Source organism: Egretta garzetta, unplaced genomic scaffold, assembly GCF_000687185.1.
Source record: "Egretta garzetta isolate BGI_Z169 unplaced genomic scaffold, ASM68718v1 scaffold117, whole genome shotgun sequence".
In the NCBI taxonomy this organism is placed as follows: domain Eukaryota; kingdom Metazoa; phylum Chordata; class Aves; order Pelecaniformes; family Ardeidae; genus Egretta; species Egretta garzetta.
This window is the reverse complement of record NW_009260479.1, coordinates 4,478,373-4,486,667: the sequence shown is the minus strand read 5'-3', so window position 1 is coordinate 4,486,667 and position 8,295 is coordinate 4,478,373. Positions and strand designations below refer to the sequence as shown.

At 44.1% G+C, this 8,295-nt stretch overlaps 1 long non-coding RNA gene across 1 annotated transcript; it reads right to left on the bottom strand.

The window, feature by feature from the left end:
• Positions 1–342: 342 nt before the first annotated feature.
• Positions 343–7,767, bottom strand: LOC118452821. Its single transcript, XR_004842677.1, has 4 exons — positions 7,673–7,767; positions 4,501–4,505; positions 578–586; positions 343–353 (listed from the first exon to the last, which is right to left on the bottom strand). It is a non-coding gene; the product is annotated as an uncharacterized LOC118452821 (long non-coding RNA).
• Between the last annotated feature and the right edge of the window lie 528 nt (positions 7,768–8,295).

The window sequence follows — 8,295 nt, the reverse complement described above, 5'->3', positions numbered from 1 at the left end:
CAGCATTTTTTAAGAGCATGAATCTGCTTACAACTAACTGGGCATTAACCAGTTCATACCTAACTGAGCATTAGCACACTGACCATGCAGGCCAGCAGTCTGTAAGCATCAGGCACCTCAGGGATGCTGAGAGTTCTCCAAACAAACTGAAATATCAATAGCTTACATGATGAGGCCCCCTTAGGCGAAACCTAAAGAGTGCTTAGTTAGATGCACTTCATTGGCCTGATGGCGTATATCTCCTTTGGGTGTCCAAAGGAGTACAGGTTACTAGCTGCACTATAAACCTGTCCACTCAGCTACATGGACCCAACCACAGACACCAAGTGACTTCTGGATTTCCATGGAGGTGTCTAATTGCTCTCCCCTTTTCAACTCTAATGAACAATTAGTTGATGTTATAAAATGGCAACTCTGCAGCTGAAGAGGGAAATGAAATATCAGGACAAAATATACAATTTTATCATGATAGAAGAACAAAATCAAAACCACGCTTCTGAGTTTAATGAGGAATACGGTGCACTAAACTAGACCATATATTACAAAAAATTTCTTCACTGAAAGGGTTATCAGGGACTGGAACGGGCTGCCCAGGGAAGTGGTTGAGTCCCCATCCCTGGAGGTATTTAAAAGGCGGGTACATGAGGTGCTTAGAGACATGGTTTAGTAGTGGACAGATATGGTTGGACTCAATGATCTTAAAGGTGTTTTCCAACCTAAACAATTCTATGATTCCATATTATGAAATACTATTTTTCATCAGTTCTATAGTCTTTAGAGACACTCCTACAGAACACTACTGCCTCCCAGTTCAGAGTGAGTGACGGGAATAAAGAATGCCGTTGCAGAGAGTTATACTCTCCATATCTCAGCCTTAAAGACAGACACAGAGAAAATGAGGTAGCTGACATTTTCTCATCCCTTATTAGCAATCATAGAGCCAAGGCAACCTGTCTATATACTCTTGTACTAAAGGGTTAAGTTTCCTGAAATTACCTTCTTTTACTTGCTGCTGCCTCCAGCTGAATACTCTTTCTCAAAACAAAGTAGGAAAGAGCAACTCTACTTTACATATGGCAAAACAGAAGGACCTTTCCACCTCTCACCCAAAGATCTTTCACTCATACGGTTTTCCAGAATACTTACTCAGTCAGATCTAATAAATGATATGACTCATCACTAATGAAGTGATACTGGCACTACAAAATAATAGAGCTGAGTAAATTTAACAAAAAAAGAGAGGAAGCTGGTAGAATAGGCATCAGCTTTGCAAAGCCTGAAAGATTTCATGGTCTTTGAAAGGCCTTTTTTTTGTTGAAATGACAAGGAAAGCCAGCCAATGTCAGACAAAATCCCCATTTATGTAAAGTCACCAACTCTGCCTCCTAGAACTACATGTTCCATTAAACCAAGCATGCAAAGCTCTCTCAGTAGACAGACATCAGCCTACTTTTGAACTGGGGCCTAAGGTCATTGATGGATTATTTTAGGCCTCCACCCTTAGATTTTCAACAGGGCACATGCAAAGGGAAATTCCTTCTCCAACCATTATCTCACTGCAGCAAGGTAGATAGTAGTGAGCTGCAGCGAGGAGCATTCTTCTGTAGGTTCTGTGCTATGCATTTAAAGCACAAACAGTGCTTAAACAAATGGACTCAAGTTAATTAAATCAATAGCCCAAGCAAATTACTTTTTCAAGTGTAAGTTTTATTAAGCATTATTTTACTTTACTGGGAGTCTATTACCAGGAGAAGGAACTAGGTAAGGCAGTGAGCTAAACACAAAGCACTGAGCCTTCTGGGAATTTCTTTTTCTATTTTCCTATAATGCTAGTACTAAGCCTATTACTCAATTAAGGGCTTTATACAACATCCTCTCCTGCTTTACCTAAACTAATATAAAACAAGATCACTAATGAGATGCATTGCACTTAGACTTTTATTTGTACAAGAAGTGGAAAAAGAAAAAAAAACTAAAACAAACAAACGAACTGCGCAAGAGTTAGAGCGTTAATAGCTGGTTTTATTAAGACTAGGTGGCCACATGAGTACAGCTAGCATGTCTCTCAGCAAAGTGACAGAAGTTTTCACCTCTTTCCTGCTGTCTTGAGCAAGAGGTATAGATTAAATTCACATTCCCTATAGGTCCCTCTCAGGAGTGTGATGGACATCTCCCTCAGGGAGAAAGAGGAGGCCACCCTTTCAGATGTGACTGACCAAGTGAGAAGTGCACACCCCGTACTTGTGGGGGAGAGTGGGCCTACCCGGCACCAAGACTTTGGAAGTCTACAGTGAAGGTCTTTAAAGCTGAGCTCATCGCTCTGGTGTCTTTGCATTCTTAATGGCCAAGGTTCATCTGATCCCACCTGGACATCTGCTTCATGGTAGACACCAATGAAGATGAAGATAGTGTAAGTACAAGAAGATCTATCAAGTGTGCAGCTGGTGCAGCCACTCAGAGACCCAGAGGCCAAAGAAACCCAGGGACAAGATTGAGATGCAGGAATACTAAGGCTGACAGGAGAGGAAGCCCCATTTCATTCTTTACAGCAGATCAGTCATAGTGTAATGGTCACAGGGACTTACGCAACACAGTAAGCATCGAGGAGAGATACATTAATGAATGAACAGCCATCACAGCTCGGACATTCATCATGATTCCCGTCATGCTTAAATCCAGTTGACAAGATAGATGTTGCTTCCTCTCTTGTAGCATTTAGTACATATGTGGATTGCATGTTCTTGTACTGATCAAATGTAGCTCCTCTTGCCAATTGTGCACCCTTCAGAATAAAGCGGTGGTTAACCTGAAGAGAGGAATTGAGGATACATAGCTGTGGAGGACTGGAGGGAGAAATAAAATGATCGGTACTAGCCCTTCTGCAAGATATATGGTGGCCAGCCAAATCTGAGCAGAAAGGATTTCTTGAGGGTGGCGAATATTTCCTTTCAAATTACCTGCTCATGTTAACTTCTATAAATTTATCAGCCATACATTTCTTCTCGGAAGATAAAACAGGGAAAATAGATACCCTTGATAGATGATTGCTTTCTTGATTTAAAGTAAGGAGTCACACAACTTTATATCTCACAGTTCTCAGTCCTAAATCCCACTTAAGAGTTTTGACTTTGTAATCAGGCTGTGTGCGTATAGGCAGTAAGCATGCATTTCAGATGTTCTTCAATCTCCAAGCAATCACCTTGCATGGTATTGCAAAGGTGGCCGCTGCTCAAGGAAAGAGCAGGATCAGGCAAGCTGTCCAAATGCAAGGCTGATGCTGAATGGGCCTGGCTAACGATGCAGTCTTGCCCTCTGCCAGTCAGCCCCAACAGTCTTGGCCGCAAGAATTATGCGCTGAAACGACCATCCTGTCAGCGTCATCTCCTGTTGTAATATCACATGCATTTAGGACACTTGCTGAAAGTATTGTCAGCACTATACCCATTTATTTTGGGTCCTCAAGAATGTTGGAGGTGGGAAAAACAGAAGTCCTGTAGAAAACCTCTTCATGGCCAAGAAACTGGTGGCAGCAGTACCACTGTCTTTGGTGGTACCTGCACCATCCTCTTTGTGGCATGAGATCCACAAGAGTCTACCAAGAGTTCTGGGAAGGCTGGATAGCATAAGACTTTGCTGGAACCCCCTGAGTAGTGCAAGAAGGATAGTTTTCCAGAAGTGGGGAATGGAAGGATGAAAATGAATTTGAAATGGGTAGCTGGATCTCTGAATCTAAAATACCAGGGTAAGGGCAAAAGTGAAATAAAGATGTGCTGAGCTGCAACCCTAAGGAAAATAAGGGGTAGGGGTGCGGGGAGGTGGATTTGGTAACCAGGAAGGAAGCTGAAGGTCACAAGAGACTTTCTTGAGGGAAGTACTGCATCTAAACTGCCTGTGTGACTGCTTGGGCTGGAGCACTAAGGAAAAATAAACCAGCCACATTAGCACTTAAGAAAGGGACCCAAAAATCACAACATTCCTCTTGCACAAAAATTTCCAAACTACCTAGCAAAATTCTTTCCTGGAATGGTAGGCAGAAGGGCAGATAGCAGTGGAAAGAAGGAGTTTTCTTCCCCAGCTGCAGAAAAATAAGTCCACAATGTGGGGAATGAAATTCACAGAATCATAGAATCTTAGAATCATTAAGGTTGGAAAAGACCTTTAAGACAATCAAGTTCAACCATTAACCTAACCCTGCCATCCCATCATTAAACCATGTCCCTAAACTCCTCATCTACCCGTCAGTTAAATACCTCCAGGGATGGGGACTCAATCACTTTCCTGGGCAGCCCATTCCAGTGCTTGACAACCCTTTCCATGAAGGAATTTTTCCTAATGTCCAATCTAAACCTCCCCTGGTGCAACTTGAGGCCATTTCCTCTCATCTTATTGCTTGTTGCTCAGCAGAAGAGACTGATACCTACCTCACTACGCCCTCCTGTCAGGCAGTTGTAGAAGGTGATAAGGTCTCCCCTCAGCCTCCTCTTCTCCAGGCTGAACAACCCCAGCTCCCTCAGCTGTTCCCCATCAGCCTTGGGCTCCAGACCCCCCATCAGCTTTGTTGCCCTTCTCTGGACATGTTCCAGCACCTCAATGTCCTTCTTGTAGTGAGGAGCCCAACACTGAACACTGTATTCAAGATGTGGCCTCACCAGTGCAGAGTACAGGGGAAGGAGGACTTCCCTGGTCCTGCTGGCCACACTATTCCGGATACAGGCCAGGATGCTATTGGCCCTCTCGGCCACCTGGGCACAAAGCTGGCTCATATTGGCCTGTCAACCAACACCCTAGGGCCTTTTCTACCAGGCAGCTTTCCAGCCACTCTTCCCCAGGCCTGTAGTGTTGCATGGGGTTGTTGTGACCCAAGTGCAGGACCTGGCACTGAGCCTTGCTGAACCTAATACTGTTGGCCTTGGCCCATTGATCCAGCCTGACCAGGTCCCTCTGTAGAGCCTTCCTACTCTCAAGCAGATCAATACTCCTGCCCAACTTGGTGTCATCCCCTTGTCCAGATCATTGATGCTAAACAGAACTGGCCCTAATACTGAGCGCTGGAGAACACCACTTGTGACTGGCCACGACCTAGACTTAACTCCATTCACCACATCTCTTTGGGCTCAGCCATCCAGCCAGTTTTTTACCCAGCAAAGCCATCCAGAGGTACTCACTCATCCTTATTTTTCCTCTGTTCTCTTCTGTATATTTTGAGCAGCAGTATATGAAATGGCTGATGTTAATAAAGTGCAAGCACTTAACTGAAATAGCCTCCCAGTCTAGTTAGTGTCACTCGTGATATGCGGCAGTGAGTTTGGCAGAAACTCAGATCATTAGCAAGATTTAACCCCCTACTACAGAATGCTGTTGGGCACTCCGGCTCTCGGCAGTCATCACCATCCAGTGCTGGCTGTCTGCCTGTCAATAATTAAAATGCAATCTAAGAAATAATGGGAAATTACTACTTCTGGATGCTTTCCTGATAGCTGAACACCAGTTGCCTTGTTCTGAGCTGTAGGAACTTTCAGGCAGCTGCTACCCTTGAGCAAAGAAACAGCAAGGTTTGGAAAAAGAGCTGCAGACATAGAGGAGCACAGCTCCTGCTTGTAAGATGGTCCTATTCTGGTGGACAAGTTTTTCTTTCTACCTGATGCTCTCCAAAGCTTTCCCTGAGGTTTGGTAACTCTGTGACCCATTTCACTGGCTAAGTGGATGCTCAGGGCCAAACATACCCAGATCTTTATGTGCTCCAAGGAGCAGTGTTTGACTGGAGCACTCAGGCAAATGAAGATAACCCCCTCAACAGCTACAACTCAAACATAGCCTGAGCTACAGGCTCTAGGGGAGCTGGTGTTGAGTACAGCATAACACTGACTAAAGAGATTTATACTGAGCCTCTGGAGAAAAGGGAAAGGGGTTTTGCTGACTCCCGGGAGAGGAAGGGACTCCCTCTTCATCCTACCTGGATGTGACTGAGAGTGATTTCCCCCCAGGGAGGAGGGATAGGGCACAGGCTGCGGAGTTGCAGGGGCCGATCTCAGCGGCAGCCAAGCATGCAGAAGGGGTTGAGTTCTGCCTGCATAAATGTGCAGACCTCCTTGAAGTAAGGACTGAGGAAAGCCCTTGCTCACAGCATCCTTCTATTTCATTAAATGACGCCTCTTCCTCTTCATCTATATTTACACTGCCCTAATGTCAGGCTGTCATGGAGACAAACTGTGCACATTTCATGCTTAAATTTTCTTCATAAATCCTGCTCTACAGCCTTTATTATTATCTGTGCTCAAATTCTATCCAGTCCATCAGTGTGTCCCAGTTATGACCTGCCCAGACAGACCAGAAAATTCACGGCACACCACCTCAGGCAGGGTGGAGGCAATGCCTTCTCATCCCATGACTCCCTGCCACAGCACCCATCCTTTCATTCCCACCCCTTCCTATTACTCCTTATGCACTTGGTCGTTCCATTGAATCTGAGTTTTGTGCCACATTTTTCTTCTCTAAATTGCCCCTCATTTCTTTTTTCTCTGTCCCATTTTCCGATCTGCCCAATTTGCTCTCTCAAATTAATTGTAGAAAGTTGTAAAATGTTCTCTGGGACGGGTGCACAACCGTGAGTTCCTCCCTCCCTGGGAGGCCACAGCACTTACCTACCTCTCTTGTGAATCTCTAGCAGCCAAATTCAGTGCCATCAGGCACCATAAATGCTTTTGTAAATTTGTTTTTGGGAAAGAGGAACGCTGACGTGACTTGTTTGGGCTGTTCCTACTGTAAGATGCCCGGTCCTGCTGCTGCCGCAGCGCCACTGTCCAGTATGGTTTCATTAGGTCTAAGCACTTTAAAATTCTGTATTAAACTCCCACTACAGACTTACTTAGCACATGATTAAGGAACTACAAAGAAACTGCTGCAACAAGCATTTTTTTCCACTAAAGCCTCTGTATAGAAAAAATTGGTAAGATGTCAAGTTTTTCCTTTAACCGATTTATCTTCACTGCACAGTTAATAGTAAGATCATCTTGAATAACTAATCCCCAGCCCTGAAGCAGAAGCTATCATTTATTTTAGCATTTGCATTTAAACAAAATGATAAATCCAATAACCTAAGGTAATGTAATTCTAGTCCATGTAGCAATCATTCCCACAAATAATCTGACCATACACGACCAGCACAATTTATAGCAAGTTTTATTGTATTTACTGTTATGATATGACTAAAGTCAGTAATGAAAAGAATAAATGCTCTTGGCTTTAAAGAACTGATTAGCTGAACCTCAAGCATTCACTGGTGAAAATTTCATTTGCTTTAGTGCATCAGCTTTGTTATATCATCAAGGCTTCTGATTTTTACTGAAACACCAATGCATATCTTTGACAGCTATTTGAGGAAATTCACTATTAAAGTTTATTATCAGTGAAATTTAATCCCTAGTAAGTGAAACTGGACTATCTTTACTCTTACAGAATGTCAAATCTGTATCTCAGTTCCCAGAGAGCCAGTCAATCCTACCCAGTCTTTAACTGTATCTAAATTGAAGCACTTAAGACCTCCAGGTCTGGACTCTTCCTGCAGGAAGGGCTTCTTATCAGTGTGACAGGTCTGCCTAGGCATGACTTGTATTACTGACCCCAGCCTGATGAGAGCGTCCAACTTTTTTATATAAATCTGGAGTATGGGTACTGGAGGGCTACTAAAATCATCTGAGGGCTGGAGCCCCTCTCCTATGAGGACAGGCTGAGGGAGCTGGGCTTGTTCAGCCTGCAGAAGAGAAGGCTGCAGGCAGACCTGATTGTGGCCTTTCAGTACCTAAAGGGGGCCTAGAGGAAAGACGGGGAAAATCTTTTTAGCAGGGCCAGCTGTGACAGGACAAGAGGTAATAGTTTTAAACTGAAGCAGGGTAGGTTTAGACTGGATATAAGGAAGGAATTCTTTACAATGAGGGTGGTGAAACACTGGAACAGGTTGCCCAGAGAGGTAGTGGAGGCTCCATCCCTGGAAACATTCAAGACCAGGTTGGATGGGGCTCTGAGCAACCTGATCTGGTTAGCAGTGTCCCTGCTCACTGCAGGGGGGTTGGGCTAGATGACCTCTAGGGGTCCCTTCCAACCCAAAACATTCTATGATTCTATGATGTTATGATTCTACTGACGTGAGCACCATGATCTATGTTTGTGAAGGTAAGAGAATAAACCACCAAAAAAGAGGAAGCCATAGACTGCCGGCAGTCATACTTTCTGCTTGCTCTTTTGTTCTACATTTTCCCTCTGCAATCTTTATTGGCTGTGCCAAATGCAAGCTTGGGT